General features: G+C 39.2%; 1 pseudogene; it reads left to right on the top strand.

Annotated features, from left to right (window-relative positions):
* Positions 1-3,244: 3,244 nt before the first annotated feature.
* Positions 3,245-8,216, top strand: LOC125480671 (annotated as a pseudogene).
* Positions 8,217-21,417: the final 13,201 nt, after the last annotated feature.

The following is a 21,417-nucleotide window of genomic DNA, read 5'->3' as shown; positions in this document are numbered from 1 at the left end:
GATTGATAGTCTGAGTCAGAGAATCCCACAAGGTAGGCAGCTTATCAGCACTTAAGATGTCTGATCTAGTGCTTTGAGCTAATTATAATAACCAATTGCACTCATATATGGATTTATCAACTCTATAACCTCCTTGAAAGTGTCATTTGCATCTAGTGTACAAAAGATTAAGGGTATATTCGAAGCAACATCTTCTGGGTGTAGTTTGACTGGTAGACCAGAATACCGTTAGAAGTCAAAATTGACACTTCAAGTTGAGGACAAATTTCAACTTCAAGAGGGAAAAGACGCTACTAGGTAGGTTGCTGCTCTTAGTGGTCGATTCCAGTACATATGCGGTTAGCCAATCAATTTGTCCTCCATCAGAAGTGCAAAAGATTACTCAGTTAGAAGGATTCACATCCTTGGAAGTGAAGAAATATGGCACAAACAAATTCCTTCCTCAATCATTGTCTCAATCATTTCCATGAGCTTCCCACATAGGCTTCCTGGCAGCTTTCTGTTGATGGTCAGTGATGTGTATTTAAACTAACCTAAATAATAGATTAATTTAAACCATATTAAACTTGCAAGCGCACGAATCAATTGTAGTAATATATGGAAATACGAGGTCGATCCCACAGGGATTGCTTTAACACCAATTTAACCGATTAGATTAATTTAAACCAAATTAAACTCGCAACCGCACGAATCAATTGTAGATATATGCAAATACGAGGTCGATCCCACAGGGATTGCTTTAACACCAATTTAACCGATTAATCACGCTAGACTTAATTAAACAAAGGATAGATTGAATTGAATAATTGAGTAGTTGATTAAGACTAAAATTAACAAGAAAAAGAAAAGAAAAGAAATTAAAATAAACACACGACAAATGAAGAAATTGAGAAACAATGGAAATCTAAGGTTATGAATCCACCAACAACAATCCTATTTACTTTTCCTAGAGCCAACTACTATCCAATTACCTTGCCAATGTTAAAGGTTGTTCTTTCTAAGGTATGAATTAATCTGTGGTCAGTCATCAACTCTTGTATCTCTACACGATTATTATATCCTATTGGTTAGGCATACAATTAAACACATAAAAACCCATTAAGCATAGAAGAATCATGTCAACAATGTAGGATTAGCTTGATATTGGTCATCCTCACTAGTTTGTTTACCCTTCTTAATCTTTGTTCCAATAAACCTAATTGATTGGTCATCCTCATAGATTTATCTAAATATCTAGATGCAAAATTCCTAAAGCTGTTCAGTTATTAGAAACTCGAACCTAGAATAAAATACCCACAAAGATTAAGAATATAACATGGCATATAATCGGATAATAATTGACAAATATTCATGTCATGACTTCATCATAAACCTAAGAAAATAACTTAGTTACACATAGAAATAAAAATAAAAGAAAGATAGAACCCGGAATCCATGGCAAAGTAGATCCCTAAGCTCTTTTTCACAAATTGTGGAGATGGTGAATGGTAGTATGGTGTCAATGATATGGGTATGCAGGGGTGGATGGATGGATTAGAGAGAGTTCAAGGACCATATTTATACTAGAAAAACCGTAAAAGGTCTAGGAGAAACTCTCCTAAAACAAAACAAACTCCTAAACAATTAATGACAGACACTAGGAAATAATCCTTCTTGACTTGGGAAACATGTCATCTGTCTTGCACACCAGTTTTGGGGTCGATTTATCTTATGGAAAATTCTGTAAAAATATGTTAAATGTAGTTTTATCTCTTGTCTTTACAGGAATATATCGCACGCCACTAGGAAAAATCAGAAAAGCCTTCAAATCTTCATTCTCCCATAACTGCGCAATTCTAACGGGAATGTTACTTCTGCGGGATTGATTTGTAAAACTGGAATGAACGGCTCCATAGAAAATTATGGAATTCAGATACAATGATCTCCATCCTCTTAGCTTCCTCTCCAATTGGTCTGGCATCAAAACTCCTCCGGAAAGTCGAGTTATCACCAAAAACGTCCTAAGTGCGCAGAATGGCTGAAACTGAGAAAAGGAAAGTAATAAGGCTCTTTTATAATCAATTCCTTAATGAAACTTAGGGATAATTGACATGAAAATATGATAAATGATGCACCTATCAGTTAGCTCGTAGTCCTTAATATTTTTTAATCAATTCGTAGTACAACAAGTGTCCATAGTTGGTGAGGAAAAAAAAAAAAGAATGCTTTTGCGGTTAAGATCCCTAACTAAGGTTCTTTTTCATTTGGGGTTTCTAGGTTCAAATCTGTCTAGAGAGAAGTTAGAGAGAGAAAAAGCATTTATGCTTCTACCTTCTTCCTCCTCCTCATTTATGAAACCCTATTTGCAAAGCCAAGTTCATGCATTAAATACCCAATCATTGTATGTTAGGATTGCATTGTTTTATGGTTTTGCATTAAAGTCTTGGTCTGGTTTTAAGTTTTAAATTCGTTTTTAGACCAAGCTTTTGAATTCAAGTTAGATTCTTCGTTCAACTGTTTGACTGGAGAATATGTCTGGTCATTTGAATCTAGATTTTATATGCATATAATAGCATCATATCATTGATTTGATTTGAGTTAATATCAATGCCACAAGGTGAAGAGCTCAAGAGAAGCTACCACTTCATCAAGACCGAAGGAGTTCATCTCGTGTAAGGTAAGGTTGTACAAAAGTAAAGTTGCTTCGTAGATAAAGATCTAGGAATTGAGCTTGTGTGGTCTTTGTATGAACCTTGTTTACACTAGTGAATTGGACTCAGTAAAGAGTCCTTGATTTTTGAACCCAAGGTGGGTTTTTCTATCCGAAAACATCTTGTATTCAAAGTTATTTATATTGTGTCACACAATCACATACACATGTATGTGCTCACGGTCACGCTTAGGGCTGGGATAACAGGACTAGGACTCATGGGGTGGGCCGGGTTCAGTTAGTTCAAGGCAGATACAAATTTTGTAAACTCAAAATGGGGCGGGGTGGGGCAAGTCCATGTAATTGGTGAGGTGGGCCAGTTTCAGATTTCTAAAAGCCCCCGGCCTGGATTGTTGGTACCGTCCATTATACGGAGATTAAATCTCCATCATTGATTTAAAATAAATCTTACTCTCAATTTCTCTCCCCACTATCGATATTTCCTAAGGCAATGGACTCTTTTTTCTCGATCTCAAATCCCTAACTCAAGCATCAATTTGAAGGTCTCTCTACGGACTCTGACTACCACTGTTCGTTGTTGTGACTTTGGCAAAGATGATCAAGAAGGATGAGGACAACACCATCTCCCTCGACGACCTCATGGAGAAGAAGATTGGCGTCCTCGCCGACTGGGAGAAAAAGTTCGAAGCTTACCCAGTTATTGAGGTCTTCTATTAGTGGCTCCAACCACATCGACACACGCGCTACCATGGCCTCTGTCGCAGCTCGGCTTGTATAGAAGTCATCACCAACGTCGTAAGTCTCTCTGTCTCTCTCCCTTTCTCCCTCCCTCTGCGAATTTCCGAAACCGTCGCAGGTTGATTGAATTAAATTTCGTATTTATATTCTCTAAATTTTCAATTTTTTCTTTTGGGTTTGCAAAGCAAGATGAGTGGAATTTAGGGTTTCTGATTTAGGAATTTTGCAGGTTTATGAATTTTTTTTTATTCGATGTAATTTTTAATGGTGAGGTTGGAGGTCTTGGATCCGGGAGGAAGACGACATATCTGGTTCTATTTGTGCGTCAAGGTTAGCGAGAAATGCTTGAAGATGATGTCTCTGGTTCGATTCGTGAGGAAGACAACGTCTTTGGTTCTCATAGGGATTCAATTTTATTTTATTTTTTGATGAATTTGAAATTGTATTTGAAGATTTTGTATAGGAGGTGCTTGATGGAAGTGGCGGGGATCTCCGAGGTTGTGAATGTTAGGGTTAGGGTTTTGCCCTCCAAAAGGGTCACAAATAGGTTCTAGGTGGTGGATACTGGGAAGAATCTGGATACTGAAAATTAGGGGAAAAAAGAAAAAAAAAAAAAAAAAAAGAGTTTGTAAAAACTGGCCCTTTTTATACGGGCCGGGTTAGGTCCGGTTCTCAGTTTTAACCCCTAGTCACACTCATTTGACACATCAATGACTTGCAATGAACTGAGGTCTTACTGACTAGGATAGTTTTTTGGAACTGAAATTGGTGATTGAATCTCTGATTTATTAACTAACAAATCTAGTTAGTCCAGCGGAATATAATTTTTATACAAGATATTCCGCCAGGTACCAATTTCACCATTTACTCTTTTTACTAATTTTTTATATTTTTTTACTTATTTTCTCACCTAAACCAATCATCACTTTCTATTTTTTAAATCTATTTTTTTGTATTGTTTTATTGTTCATTTTTCTTTTAAGATCATTTATATTATTATGTACTTAAACTCTAACTTTAAGATCATTTTAAAAGAAAAACATATTAATAATATATTATATAGTAAATTTAATTACATTATATTAAATTTACTTAAATCTGCTTATGTGCTAGACCCCAACTCGCTGCTCAAATAGCGTTTACCGTCTTTTAGAATGTTGGTACGAAGTAGATCCCTAATCACGAGTTGCTTGAATACGAGTCTAGGGATGCTAGGTAGTTGATTGGTGACCTCAGTCTCGTCTAACTTGACGGGATTAGGGGATTAGGCAAAAATAAAAATAAAAAAAAAAAAAAAAAAAACTCATTGAAGTTGTACAACAGTCTCATTGCAGACGCTTGTCCTCCTTGATTTGTGTCAAAAGTTCGTCAATTTTAACAACTAAAACATGATTTACTTGATCTACTCTATGAGCAATGGCGAAGCTACATAGGAGCGAAGGGGGGGCGGTTGCCCTTCCACTCGTCGGAAAACAAAGGCAGGAGTGAAGCTTGAACCCCCCTAGTTCGGCCCGAAACTAGGTTGAAACCCCCATGCTTCTGAACCAGAAACTTGTGCAGCTCCCTGCGCGTAGGGTTTTTTTTTTTTTTTTTTTTTAATTTTAAAATCCAGGCCAAAACAACGTCGTTTTGGGCCTGGTAAAAAAAATTTAAATTTTTTTGGTAAACGGCGTCGTTTTGCGGCTGATGAAATAATAATAATAAAAAAAAACGGGGGGACCATTGGTCCCCATCCCCATCCCAACCTCACCCGGTTTCAATTAAACCCCCACCTTTTTCCCATATAACAAATCCCATCCCGCACATTTACTCTCTTTTTCCCGCACATGACAAAACCCTCCTTGTCCCAGATTTCACTTTTCAAAATTGTCCCAAATCCCAGGAACACAAGAAAGCAACCACCCCCCGTTCCGTTGGTTGGCCACCAAGACCACTGTCCAGAGTCCAGAAGCAACTCACCACGCACGCCACGCCAGATGCTCCAATTAAGGTAAAATTTTAATTTATTTCAAACCCTAATTGATGATTGAATACAAATTTTTGTTTAATTGATGTAGGATTATAGGGTTATACATTATATGGTTATTGATTATAGATTATTCTTATTCATATGATATGAATACTATGATTATTGATTTTTTTTTTTTTGAAGTACATAAAAGAGGATTGATACATTATATATAGGAACTTGAATCACACATGGTCTAGCAAGGAAAAAAAAAACAGCTGAACATGGTGAAGACTTTTATATCATATTTACATTAACATAATAAACCCCAACTAACCAACTAAAACCCTCATTCAAATGCATTGTTGGTACTGTACATTCATAGTCTACATACTCTACTCTAGGATAAAAATTGAATTCTTGATTATTCATATGATTGTTGGTACTGATAAATTATTCTTATACAGTTATGTAATGGAACGATACTATAAGAACCAGTGCTTAAATCCTTCTCCAACTATTCCGGGTAGTCCTCTTCCACCTTCAAATATTCCGAGTAATCCTCCTTCAAGTATTTTGGGTAGTGCACAACAAAGTGAGGTTATTGAGTTGGATGAAATATTAGCTAATCTTCATGCAGACCCTGGACTGAGACGTCGAATGCTTGATTATCCACTCAATTGTCGCGAAGCAATTCATAGATACTACCTCCAAAATGAACCTTGTCAACCTAAATCTCACAGCATGCCAAGGAAAGCTAGCAACAATCGATATTTTATCACAGGTTGGTTTGATAATTTTAAGTGGTTGGAGTATAGTATAGTAAAAGATGCTGCATTTTACTGTTATTGCTATCTTTTTAAATGTGATTTTGATAAAGCGGGTGGTAGTGGAAGTGATGTCTTCACTGAAAAAAGGTTTATAAATTGGAGGAAAGGACCAGAAAATTTTCGAGTCCATGAGGGAGGTGTTGGAAGTCTTCATAATAAAGCTATGCAACAAGCTAAAGACTTGATGACACAAAAACAACACATTGAAACATTTGTGATCAAGCAAATTGATGAAGCTCGCGTTAATTATCACACTTTACTGAGTGGAGCACTTGATTGCACAAGATGGTTGTTGCGACAGGGTTTGGCTTTTCGTGGGCACGATGAATCTTTGAAATCGAGCAATAAGGGTAATTATATAGAGCTTATGCAATTTCTTGCCGATCATAATGAGAAAGTTAGGAAGGTTGTTCTTGAGAATGCTCCCAAGAATCTCAAGTATACTTCTTCCGATATTCAAAAGGATCTTGTTCATGCTTGTGCTATTGAAACTATTAATGCAATCACCAAAGATATGGAAGGTACATTTTTTTCTCTCTTGGTTGATGGATCACGTGACGCTTCCACTAAAGAGCAAATGGCGGTGGTATTGTGTTATGTGAACAAAAAAGGAGAAGCAATTGAAAAGTTTTTGGGTGATCAACATGTCTCCTCTACAACTAGTAGCTCACTTGAAGAGGCCATTTAGAGATTATTTGCTACAACAAATTTGAGTATGTCCAAGTTACGAGGACAAGGCTATGAAGGAGCTAGTAATATGAGAGGTGAGTTAAATGGTCTTCAAACAAAGATTTTGAACAAATACCCTCAAGCATTTTATATTCATTGTTTTGCACACCAACTCCAACTAGCTCTTGTATTCGTGGCAAAGGAAAATGAGGATGTTGCTAATTTCTTCATCAATGCTAGTAGTTTGGTGAATCTTATTGGATCTTCATGCAAGCGTCATGATGCATTTAGAGAGAAACAACAAGAACAAATTCAGAAAGCTCTTGATCTTGCTAATCTTGAAACAGTTAAAAGGTTAAATCAAGAAAGTAGTCTCATGCGTCCATGTGATACACGGTGGAACTAGCATTATGGTACTACAGTTAGTATTATTGTTATGTATGAACCCGTGGTATAGGTGGTTGAATGGATTAAAAGTGATCGCAACCAAGATAATCTCGGTGAAGCAACTAGGTTATTCAAAGACATACAAAATTTTGATTTTGCGTTTCACCTTTTCTTGATGAGACTTATATTGGGAATTACAAATGAGTTATCACAAGCATTGCAAAAGAAAGATCAAGATATTATGAATGCGATGGCGTTAGTGGAAGTACGCAAGCAAACACTACAATCCTTGAGAGACGATGACTTTGGGGACTTGCTTAATGATGTAGAAAGGCTTTGTGAGGATCATGATATTATCGTTCCTAACATGGAGGATTTACATTTCGTACCTGGAAAATCAAGGCGTAAAGCTCCAAAAATCACAAACTTCCATTACTATTGTGTGGATCTTTATTTTCAAGTCCTTGATATGCAACTAAAGGAATTGAATGATCGCTTCAATGAAGTAAACACCGAGTTGCTTCTTTGTATGACATGTTTGAGTCCGGTGAATAATTTTGCATCTTTTAACAAAGCAAAAATTGTTCGTTTAGCCCAACTTTATCCTCAAGATTTTGATCGTATGGACCTCATGAATCTTCCAATTCAACTTGACAATTACATTCATGATATGAAAATGCATAGTGAGTTTTCATCATTGAGAGGAATTAGTGATCTTGCAAAAGAGTTAGTGAAGATCAGGAGGTGTGAAAGCTATATGTTAGTGTATAAGCTTCTTACATTGGCTTTGGTGTTACCAGTTGCAACCGCTTCGGTGGAGAGAGCTTTTTCTGCTATGAAGATTGTGAAAACACCATTGCGTAACAAAATGGGAGATCAATGGTTGAGTGATAGTATGGTTGCTTACATTGAGAGAGTTGTGTTTGCTTTTATTGATAATAAGCCTATTATGCGACGTTTTCATGACATGAAACCTCGCCGACAACAATTGTAATTTTTTTGTATTGATTAATTATGAAAGACATTACTATATAAAAAGATTTAGTTGTTGCCATTTTTCTTTAACCTTGCACTCTTTTAAGTTCGCCCCTCCCCCCGAGAAATCCTGGCTTCGCCAATGTCTATGAGATCAATCGTTTGTGGTGGTTAGTGGTTAGAGCCACTACCTTCGCTGGGAACAATGAAAAATTCGTGGGGAAAAGCTACCCAATCAGAACCTCGAAGAACCCTCGGTTTTTGCTTCGTACTTTAAGAATTCGAGGTCCGAGTAAAGCTTCTGGTGACGTGACAAAGGTGACGGTGTTTTTTTTTGGGTGTTTGATACGCAGTTGAGCAGCGATGGTGCTGCTCGCCTGTGGGCAGGGAGAGGTAGAGGAAGTGTGGGTCGGAGAGAGGAGAGAGAGAAAGTAAGCAGTGTGAAAGAGAGAGAGTGAAGTGTCGGTAGTAACTTCCCATAAAGGGAAGGGTTTCCATAAGTATAAAACCCAAAATAGAAATCAACAATAGAATTTCACATGCAAGTTCGGAAAGTTCCACTCAGCCCCATGAATGAAAAATTACAAAATTTGTCCTTTGCCTGAAAACATATGGAACTTCTTCGTTATAAGTCCAATTTACGTTTTGTTTTGCGTTTACGTGTTCGTATCGACAAATATTAGAAGAATATGTCAAGAAATGAGACAAATATGAAAGGGTTTTTTTATCACAAATGATTGCTAAAATTGAACCACCTTATCGAAATTGAAAATCAATCAATGTACTAGTCATTGAAAATGAATGTTGTAAATCAATGTGATCCTTCCGTTATAATTCCATTAAAATTTCTGTTATGTGCTTATGTGTCACATAAATAGGTCTCACAAGTCTAATTAAATATTAACATTTATATTAAAAATATTTAAATAATAACAAATAATATTGTTTTATGTCAAAATAATATTAAAATTTTTCTCTCCCCCATTTTTTCTCTCTTTTTCTTTCTTCAAGCCAATCTTCTCCGAGGTGTTTGCCTATCAGCAGCGCAATGTGTCGTCGGTCCTTCTCACTTTTAAGCCCATTTACCCGGATCGGACCTAAAACCCAACCAGATAAATGTTTGACCCATCGGCACTCGATCTTCCATGTGCGCTGCTGCTCCTGATGCTTTGGTCACTTCTCTTAATTGCAATTCCCACTCTTAGGGTTTCAAGCTCTCTCTCTGTACAAATCTATCCAATTCTTTTACTTCATTTATTGTTTGTACGGAGCTTGAGCATGCTCAGCTCGCCTCCACCTTCGACGAAGACGATGGGGGAAATTTTTTTATTTTTATTGACATAAAAAATTACTTTTCATTATTTAAAATTTTTTAATTTCATAGTAATATTTAATTATACTTATAGGACCTACTTATTTGACACATAAGCACATAGCAGAATTTGTAATGGAAATGTAACGGAAGGGACATATTAATTTGTGAAATCAATTTTCAGGGACTACATTAATCGATTTTCAATTTCAATGACCAATTTGATGGGGTTGGTCAATTTCAGGGACCAGTTTGAGTGTAAACGTCCACGTAGATTTCCAATTAGCCCATAGGGGCATTTTCATCATTTTACAACTTTGGGGAAACAAAATACAACAACATTAGGGATGGGTTGTAGCATGAGATGAGTTATGTTTTTGGTTGTTTTCTACGTATAGAAAAAGACTATAGTGAAAGCTCAACGTTTGTTCAAGTTGACTTGTAGCAGTGCTTCTTTGCTATGCATCATCATCATAGTGTAGTGCGGTTTTTTTTTTTTTTTCTCCTTGTGTCTTTATAGTCATTTTACAACTTGCAAAGTTTTATTTGTGTGATTGTTATTTTTCATTTTGGTTTGGTATAGGTACTTCGTGGTTATAGGGAATTGTATTGTGTTTTTGTTGAGTTTGTAATTATGAAGTTGTGGAACTGTTCTTAAAAAAGTTTTATTTGATCTTAAAAAAAAAAAAAAAGATATTAACTACAAGATGTTTACAATTCTAAACGCAAGAGATTATAAGTAATCATATCGGTATCATATTAAGCACACGATTAATTCTACAAGGTTACTTGAGATCGATGGATTGTCAATCCATCCCCACAAGAACTTAAACTGGGATCGGTAAGTCTACAAAAAAAATGTATGGCCAAAGTTTAAGACGACCACCGACTTAATTGGGACAATTATATCTTTACACGCATGCTTGCACAGGCCACCGTCACCAGTCGCAGTCGCAAATCTCCATCGACAATAATAATTGATATTATTGCTGACATTCCCAGCCAAACATACGCTGAAAGGGGCAAAAATCCAACGACGACCTTTGGCTTTATATATATAAAACGACCTTCGTGAACTTAACATTTCCTGCATGTTGGAATTTTGGGCACTGACCTCCCAACTCCACGTTTGTTATCACTTAATTTCATGCAGACTTTAGTTGGATACCTAAAATATATATAGTTCAATGAATTGGAGCCATGAAAGTGTGCATGTGGTCCTGCGCGAGAGTGTCATACATACATACATACATACATATATATAGGAATCCTTTAACCAGACGGATCCTCATTTTTCTAAAAAAATGGGGACATCCTTTTAACCGTTGGATTTGACTTTAATGAAATTGTGTGGTTGAAATTGTATGGCCTATGATTTAATCTCAACCATACAATTTCATTAAAGTCAATCCAACAGTCAAGAGGGTGTCCTCATTTAAAAAAAATGAGGATCCCTCATGTTAAAGGGCTATATATATACACACACACACACACACACATTTGTCTGACTAAATTGTCATTGTAAATTTAAAAATGATATTGTTTTTTGATACAAGCAATATTTGATATTAATATAAAAAGTTGAGGTTTCACCATAAAATCGATTGGCAATACGAGGAGTAACCTAACTTATTTTTGGATGAATCTAGGGTATCTTCCGCACGTAGACGAGGACTAATCTCTCAAGCTGGGTCGGACCCCATTTGGGGGGCAAGCTCTCCCAATGATGGCTGCTCCATTCACAAGGCTCGAACTCGAAACCTTGCTTAAGGAGAACAAGCTCCTTACCATTTGAACCACCAAGCATTGATTAACCCAACTTATTCATAAGCCCATGCAAAGGTCTCTCCTCTCATTAATGTGGGATTCATTTTCAACAATCTATACTAAAGGGGATGAACAAAGTTTAAACGAGAGACATAGTAGGTTGAACAGAAAATCTAACTACTAGAGCAACCCACCACCTACAAAAATTATATTATTACCGAAGATGTTATTAGCAAGTCTTGCAACACTATTGCAATTTGCCCGACAATCTATTACAAACTCAATAAATGTATTATTATTTTTGTTGTCATCAGGTAAATTTTTATTACCAACACATTTTACATACAGGACTGGAGGTCTAAACACACAGAAAATACAAAGCAACAGATGAGCCTTCAAAACAACAACAAAAGAAAATCTCAACCCGAAAGTTGAGCCCAATACAGAAAAACATACAGGAAACCCTAAACTCTTGAATCCTATTCTACCGCCGAAGCACCTGCCTCCGAAAGTACTTGCTGCCGACCACGATCCAGACTCTGTGCAAATCGGCGGAGATAAGAATCAACAAAGCCCTAAAACAAAAAAAGAAGCAAATTTGACAGCCACACAAGCAGAAGGTGGCGGTAAAAGCACCCGAGCCGAAGCTTACACACGTTCCAATACTGCCGTGAAACACGGCTAAACAAAATGGTTGCAGATTGAAGCAATTGTGGAGTGGAGAGAGAACGAAGCCAAGCCGGAGAGAAAGAAATTGGTTTCAGTGGATGCATGGGGGTGGAAAGATAAGTGCTAGAGGAAGAAAGGGAAAATCGGCAAAAGGAAGTTTTCCGGTTGTGGGCAGAAACCAATGAATCATAGGTACAACGGGGTGGAAACAAAGGAAAAAGGGGCTGGAAAAACAGAGAGCAAAAAAGGAGAACAGCATGAAGAGGAAATTAGAAAATGACTGCCAACGACCCTGTCCACTGCTAGGGTCGGTGGCTCAACAATTTGCCAGAATTTGAAGACCTCCCTCACATAAAGTGAGAAAACCTCCCACACAGGAGAAAGACTCACACAGAAAGAAAATGCATGCCTGGATATCAATAAATTCATTTTGAAACGCAAAACTGACAACCTTTCTCATACACTCTAATTTACAATTATAATAAAGCGTATATCAATAAATATATAAGTTTTATGTGTATAATAGTATCAACGTTATAAATCATGTATGTATTTATGTATCTATAACTTCGTGATAGAAATTAAACGTATACGTGATATCTCTGTATTCTCATGGGGCTGTTTTTTTTTCCTAACATAAACGTGGAAGTCATGGCTATATTAGAGTCATCTAGCGATCGGTTCATATTCATTCTTTATAGATAATGTGAGGGACACTAGTTATCTTCTAGCCCGAGTTAACAGTGCTAGTACTCAGTAGTTTAGAGTTCCCAAGATCATGGTGCATCACCTTCTACACAACTGAGCATTCATATTATATGCTGGCAGCCAGACACACGTATATTCTAATAGTTCACAATGTAATAGGTGCTAAGATATATTCAAAATATCATATATATTATATTTGACTATACATATATATGTGTGTGTGTGTGTGTGTGTGTATGTATATATATTATATACTCTAACAGTTCACATATGCAGTAGCTAGGTGCAAATATTCAAAATATCATCAATATATCTAAAGATAAGAAGATTTCAATAATACAAATCTGGGAACAACAGCTTTCCTCAAATTATTACCAACTAATATAAATTATATCTTTGAGGAAAACTAGTAGAAATTTTCTAGTTTGAGGATATCTGTTATAGATAGCGGATTTAAACATTCTATAAAGTGATTTATGCACAATTTTTTTTTTTTTTTTGGGTGCATAGTCCTATTTATTTTTGTTTATTGATAAATGTTTGGGCCCAAAATGTTATTAGGCCAAGTGTAGGTTCGGCCCAAAGCTTTTCCAAGTGTACTACGTGGGCTGCCTGGTGGCCTCGGGCTATTCAGCAAAGGTGGTTGAGTCCTATTGCAGGAAAGAGTAGTTCGGATTAGCAGATGGGTCGAAGAAGTCCTAATACGATAAGGGGTCCTAGTGCAATATGGATTCTTGGCCAACAATGAATATGGCCTTAAGAAGGGGTGAGTTCAAAGTCCTAATAGGAATAGGATTGGTCGAGATAGAGTTGGGAACAGAATAAGAAGTCCTAATCCATATATGGTTTCAACTCGATCTTAAGGAGGATTTGTTGCTATAAATACAAGGCATCATGCAACAATCAAACCCTCCAATTTCAGCATACAACTGCCCTGCACAAACCTCTGCACTGTGAAGGGAACTGGTGAACATCTTCAGTTTGGATAAACAGCACTGTTGCTGTAGAATCAGTCGACCGAGGAGCACCTTCAGTTTGGATAAACGGCACTGCGTTGAGACCGACTGGTTATCTATCCAAGTCTCGATCGAGAAGGGTTTCCGAATTCTTATTGGTAGAGGTCGTCTTATTAGCTTTCTCGATGAAGTAAGGTGTTACGAGTTACGACATTCGGCACATTGAACACCGAGTGATTTTATGATTGGATACTCACAAGTGAGTTTCAGAGTTCGGCATTTTGACAGCCGAACCACATTTACCATCAAGACATACATCACCTTTGAGTACTTATGTCCATATAGTCTGGTGTATATTCGACGTGGTTATACTCTCAGGAATATAATCATTGTGATCAAATCCGGCGCCGATGATTCTTGAACTTCACAGAATTAGTAGCCTTGTCTTCAAGCTCGAGAATCCAGGCTCGGCCAACGAGTTGGCACACCTCACATCAACTGAAGAACGTAGTTAGCTCATTAGTTACTCGGCCTACGCGCCATGTAGGCTTGGTAATTTTAGGGTCAACATTTTGGCACGCCCAGTGGGACCCAATGCTAGACCTTCGAAGTTCATGACCATTGAGACACGGTCCGTAAAGAAGAAAACAATAATGGGAAAGTCAATAACTGACTTGCCAGTACAAGGCCCTGGACAAGATTTGTCACAGGTGCAAAAACCCCTCATTACTGTGCGAACCGAGGCTGCAAGTACGACATACCGAGAAAAGGAAGTTTGCCTTGGCAGCTAGCCTCGCAATGTAGAAATTCCCAACAAAATTGCAGAAATTTTCATCGAAGGAATAATGGAAGATTGCGACGAAGATGGTGGGGAAGGTTTTGATCCACCGACTACGTCATTTCTTCGAAGACGACTTGATGAACAATCTCGGGAGGTAGAACAGTCGAATGGCCAGAAAATGAACAATTTGCTCAAAGCCATACAAAGTAATGGTGATACACAGACTAGATTGCTTGAACTATTGGTCAGTAAAGCCTTCGAAGATGGCCACATTGGCCAACCTCGACAGCTTCCATTTAAGAATGTTCTACTACAAGCCGAGATAGGATCTGCTTGGCTCCAACCTATCGACTTGGAAAAAAGAAGAGGATCAAGCAGTAGAGCAGATGGATATGACCAGGGAATGAAAACAACATCTGTCAATATGACCAAGGTCTAAAAGATGATCGATTCGGCCTTAAAAAAGGGGCCAAAGTTCCCTAAGATCATCTATCTGTACCTAGCTTATGTGGAGAAATTCGAATATCCTAAAGGCTTCAAAATCCCAGATTTCAGTCTTTTCGCTGGACAATCGTCCTTATCTTCGTCAAAACATGTGGCTCGGTTCACTGTGCAATGTAGAGACATTAATAGCAACTTCCATAAATTACGGCTATTCAACTTTTCACTAAGGGGTTCAGCATTTGCTTGGTGTATCAACCTCCCACTAACTCCATCTAAAGTTGGGAGGAATTGGTCGAAAATTTCCATGAACAATTATATCGCTCAGGGATTGAAATGTCAGTTTCATCATTAGGTAGGATGGCTCAAGCTTCAGACGAATTGCCAATGGAATACTTAACAAGGTTAAAATCGACCTGAAGTTGAGTTCGTCAGAATCGCTCTAAACGGCGTGGACATGGAATACAAAAAGAAATTCCTGGGGGCAAATACCCAAGATATGTATGAACTGGCTCAGCACGTTGAGTAGTATGATTATTTGCTCTAAGAGGAAAAGATCTCAAAGTCCCCGTCCCGGGGAACGATCTACAAGAATCCCACAGTTAGCTACGCATTGGCCGAAAGCGAGGATCCTCAATACGCCAGTGTGGACACGGCTGAGATAGTAATAGACAAACCATATGTTTGCAAGGCATTAGCTTAAATCAATTCCAAGGATGCTAAAACCCGCTTGGCTTCTAAAGAAACGATTAAAACATCGAAAGTTTACACTTTTGATATCACCAAGGCTGATGCAATTTTCGACCAGTTGTTGTTAACAAGGATCATAAAACTTTGGCCAGGACACAACATCCCCAAAGCCGAAGAGTTGAAAGGCAAAACATATTGCAAGTATCATAATTTAAGCAAGCATACCACTAATAATTGCGTTGTGTTTCGTGACGCGATTCAGAGTTGGATTGATAAAGGGAAGCTAAAGTTTCCTGAGAAACAGATGGCGAATGATGTTAATCCCTTTCCATCAATGACAATTGGCATGGTGGACGTTTATCTACCTAAAAACAAAGGGAAAGGGATGGCCGAGTTCGTCCTGGTACAACATATCCGTAAGCAGAACTCTCAGCCGAGGCTCAAGATTGATTTATTTTTAAATGAACTGCCCACGGAGTCTTCAGGATCGGCCATAGTCGAACCTATGTCAGGTTCTAGTTTCGAATACACTGATGAACCAATGGTTTTGTACGGTCGTTGTAAAACATGAGTTGCCCTAACCGAACCTAAAGAGAGAACACCTTAGGCTCTAACTTCATGTCAACCGTCCACAGCCGCAACAAAACCTCTGAAGGAACTCGATGCCTGCCAACGCAGACAGGTGTTCGAGAGACTCGACCCATATGTACGAACAAAAGATTCAACCCCAGTCAGATGACGTCTTGACTTTGATGCGCCATTCTATAATAAGGATTATTACTCGCCTAACTCTAGCATTTTAAGTTCATCGGTGGGTCAAAAAACCTTTAAACCACCTAAGCTACGCAACCAACGTTGGTATAGTTACAATTCTCCGACTAGTATGTATACGGCGTTATCCAAGTCCCAAAAACGTCATCGCCAGCAGATAGACTGCATGGCCCAATGACAAAAAGCACAAGCTAATTTGACTACCTGGTGGCAGCCAAAAGAGGCAGCAGGAAGCGGCGACGACCAACCTAGCCCGACCATTATGGCTGAATTACTTCAAGAGAAAACGGTAGTTGGTCGTGACTTTGAAACCATCATTGAAGAGTCTGAAAAACGCATCAAACTCTTTCTTCGGTCTAGAGAGATGAAAACTCATCTCGAGCATTTCAAACAAGAAGCCGAAAGTAAGCTTCCCCCATTACCATCGTAACAACCATTAATAAAAGTACATCGAAATCTACACCCTCCATTTCTCGGTGAATCCTTGGAGTACATGCGAGAATTTCATAAGAAACATTCTGCCAATGACTTGTATGGACTACCCAAAGCATGTCAGGAAGCCTTCGACCTAGCACTAACCTATCCTGATGCTGAACAAATTATCCAGAAAACCACCAATCCAATAATAAAAGCTAGGTTCCAGCATATACGTGAGGCCCGAGTCCTCGGCTTTGAGGTTGACCCATACACAGATATAGACACTGCCGAGCTACTGTTTTCCCTCGAAGACCTTCAGTACTTACGATATCATTTCGAAGTCTTCTTGGCCATGTCTCTCTTCGGCCTTACGGTCGATAAGGAGGAATGTGTGGTGAGTTTAGATGCATACCTGGACACAAGGAATGCCCGAATCACCTACAAAGAACGCACTCGTAAAGCATTACAAGAACAAAATCACTCTTCGGTAACAAACAAGTTCGAGGACGATGACCAGAATGAGATAGGTTCAGTCAACGCGCCGCAAGAGAGGTACATAACGGGGCAAAAGATGATCTGGTTAAGGATACTCCAAAGACTGATACCACATTTGTTAACTTGGAAGACAACAACCAAGACCCGATAGGTCCTTCAGTCTTCAAGCACATGGAAATCAGCATGGTCTATGTCTTGCTGGTTGAATTTCAACCAACCTTCACCAGTCAAACTTCTTGGATGGGGATATGGTTGCTAAAAAAGCGACACAAGTCGATTTTATCGCTACCGAGGAGGATGAGGAGATCAGTAAAGACGACAAACTTAAAGCAACTTTGGCTGAATTGTTTCCTCGCTCTCCTTCTGTCAATCTCTAACATCTAAAGTCGTTATACGTTACGGCTCATATTGAAGGATACCCCATTTTCAAAGTGTTTGTCGATTGTGGAGCCATAGTCAACATCATGCCGATTTCCATCATGAAGGCATTACGCCACTCTAATAACAAACTCATACTGTCAGGAATAACAGTGAGCATCTTCATCGACGACAAGTCCCAAACCAAAGGAGTGCTCCCATTAGAAGTAAGTGTTGCAGGTCGCAACCACATGACTGCATTCTTTGTAATTGACTCAAAGACTGAATATAATGCATTGTTTGGCCGCGACTGGATCCATGAAATGAGCTGCATTCCTTCATCGCTATACCAGGACTTTATCCTTTGGAACGGAAAATCGGTGGTAGTCCATCCAGCCGATAATCAGCCATTTGAGACCAACATGATTCAGACCCGTTATTTTGACGATTACGTCGGCTACATTACCCTACATGGTTTTAATGAGGATGGATGACCGACTCGAATCTTAGTCCAGAAAGCCATTGGGGTAGGCACCGAGACTATACACTAGGATTCGACGAGACTTGGCTTGGCAGACCTAATTACCAACACTGATGACTGACGCTACCAAACAAGAAGGGCGTCTGGCCGCAGTTTCATCCAACATGGAACGTCTACTGGCTCATTGGTATGCTATTTCCAAGCAACCACACTCGGGCATAAACTTGATCGAATTTTTGGCTGAGGGAGATAATGGCCCAGTTTTATCTTTAGACAAAGTTCAGGCCGTACCAGCCAAACTCGAAGATAGTCGAACCCAAGTCAAAGATCTGTTAGAAGAAATAAATGTTTGAACGACTGATGACCTTCGGCCGTTATTCATTAGTGCATTGTTGCCTCACTCCATGAAGACTGAACTTTGTAAATTGTTAAACGAGTTTAAAGATTACTTCGTTTGGAGTTATCATAAGATGCCGGGCCTCGATCGGAATCTCATTGAACATGAATTACGCATCAAAGCTGGTTGTAAGCTTTTCCTACAGCCATCCCATCGATTTTCTACCGAGGTACAACTCGGCATAGAGGACGAACTGGTTTAACTTTTAAAAGCTGGGTTTATTCAGACCGCTCAATACATCGAGTGGTTGGCCAATATCGTCCTAGTGCTAAAGAAAAATGGCGCCCTACGTATCTGTATCAATTTTCATAATTTGAATCTGGAAACCCCTAAGGATGAATACTCGATGCCGATCTTAGATTTGTAAATTGATGTCGTAGCTAACCATGAAATATTGTCCTTCATGGACGGCCATGCTGGCTACAACCAAATCTTTATTGTTGAAGCTGACATCCACAAAACCGCATTCCGTTGCTCGGGGGCACTTGGTACATACGAACGGGTCGTCATGCCATTCAACCTCAAGAACGCTGATGCCACATACCAACGAGCTATGAATACGATATTCCATGATTTGATCGGTATGGTCGTTGAAATATATCGACGATGTGGTTGTGAAATCGAAAAGCCACTGAACTCATCTGGATGATCTTCAGCAAGCATTCGTTCGTATGCATCAGCATAATCTAAAAATGAACCCGACCAAGTGCACGTTCGACGTCTCGACCGGTAACTTCTTGGGTTTTCTTTTGCATCATCGTGGCATCGAGGTCGACGAAAACAAAGCCCGTGTAATCATTAAAGCCCCACCCCTGACAACCAAGAAGCAACTCTAGTTGTTACTTGGGAAGATAAATTTTCTCTGCCGTTTCATAGCTAATTCGACAGGCAAAATGAAAACGTTCTTTACGCTCTTAAAACTTAAGGACTCAGATAGGTTTGAATGGCGAGAAGAACATCAAGCAACTTTCATACAAATCAAGATCTCCCTTACCACGCCACCAGTACTAGTACCGCCTCGACGCGGTAGACCTCTCAAACTGTACATTTCGGTAACCGAAGAGTTCATCGGTTGCCTCCTTGTGCAAGATAACGATGCCGGGCATAAACAAGCTATCTTTTATCTCAGCCGGAATTTAAATTCGCCTGAGATCAATCATTCACCCGTCGAGAAACTTTGCTTAGCTTTGTTGTTCGTCGCATCAAAACTTCGACGTTATATGCTCTCATCAGTTACACAAGTCATCACCCAAACACCTGTTATTTGCTACATGCTTACTCGGCCTATCGTAAAAGGTCGAATTGGGAAATGGACAATGGCATTATCAGAGTTCAGTTTGCAGTATGTACCCCAAAAGGCTGTCAAAGGTCCCTAGCCGATTTTTTGGCCCAACACTCCTCTCCTTATGGTTTTGGGGCAGCGAAGTCGACATCGGTTTAGTCGAAACACGAAACAACTACTGGACGATGCATTTTGATGGCTCTAGCACCTCAACCTTGGCTAGTGTTGGCATCATCATTTAATCTCCTGACCATTACCGTTGGTATTTTTCTCTTAAGTTAGACTTCAGTTGTACGAATAATCAAGCTAAATATGAAGCTCTCATCATCGACCTTCACGTCCTCCACGACTTAAGAGCAGCCTGTGTCTTCGTCCTTGGTTATTCTGAACTGGTGAATAACCAACTAAATGGCATTTTTCATTACATGAGTTGTACTTTGGCGCCCTATCACATGGTCGCCACATACTTGGCCGAGTCATTTGAAAGAATTACATTTGAGCACATTTCGAGTGTTCGAAACACTGACGTAGATAAACTCGCCCAAATAGCCTCCGGAGCATAACTCTCAAGGGGCAAGTTAGGTCAAGCAACACGCACAGAACGACGATCGTACCTAGCCTTGGTTAATCAGCGAGTTCTCCGGCGTAATCACGTGAAACGCACACGAGTGATGCCTTTACCATCGTTACTAGAGTGAGAAGACCTCGTAGGAGTATGTGCTGTCGAGACGCTACCAAATGATTGGAGAAGAGCGATTATACGATATCTCGATAACCCCAGCGACAAACACAATCAGAGGACAAAAGTCTATGTCACGAATTACGTGTCATACCAGAATGAGTTATATCGAAAAGGTGAGAATAGGTTATTGTTATTGTACCTCGGCCTACAGGAGGCTGCCCAGGCAATGGCCGAAGTGCACGAAGGGATTTGTGGAGCTCACCAATCCGAACGTAAAATGCGTTGGTTGCTTCAACGACACGGCTATTTTTGGCTGAGTATATTGAAGGATTGCATTAAATACGCATGAGGATGCATACAGCATCAGATCCACGAACCTATACAGAGAGTCCCGGCCGAATTACTTTACTCAGTCACCAAACCATGGCTGTTCAGAGGATGGGCAATGGACTTAATCGGCAAAATCACACCGTCTTCTAGTGCAGCAAAACATGCATGGATACTAGTGGCAACCGACTACTTTACTAAGTGGGTCCAACCAAAATCATACGTCGAGTTGACGGCCAAAAAAGTTTACAAATTCGTCGAGGAAAATATTGTGACTAGATTCGGCGTACCAGAAACAATCATAACGGACAGCGACAAAATCTTTACAGTCGATAGGTTTAAGGAGTACACGGCAAGCCTAAATATTCGACTTGAACAATCTACGCCATATTATCTAGAGGTGAATGGGCAGGTTGAAGCAAGTAATAAGGTTTTGATTGGCATTCTTGAAAAAATGGTAAAAGAGAGACCTGGTATGTCGCATCTGAAGCTAAATGAAGCATTATGGGCCTATTGAACTTCACCCCGATCAGCCACCGAAACAACTCCATACCCTTTAACCTATGGACACGACGCCATGTTACCGGTCGAGCTGAGTATAAATTCATTACGAGTGATTAAACAAAGTAGTTTGTTTAGTGCCGAATACAGTCAAGCCATAAGACAAGAGTTGGAAAACTTAGAAGA

The sequence above is a fragment of a genome, unplaced genomic scaffold (assembly GCF_019419815.1).
Source record: "Pyrus x bretschneideri cultivar Hongxiangsu unplaced genomic scaffold, Pyrus_bretschneideri_v1 Contig35, whole genome shotgun sequence".
NCBI lineage: Eukaryota > Viridiplantae > Streptophyta > Magnoliopsida > Rosales > Rosaceae > Pyrus > Pyrus x bretschneideri.
This window is presented reverse-complemented; position numbering and strand designations above follow the sequence as displayed.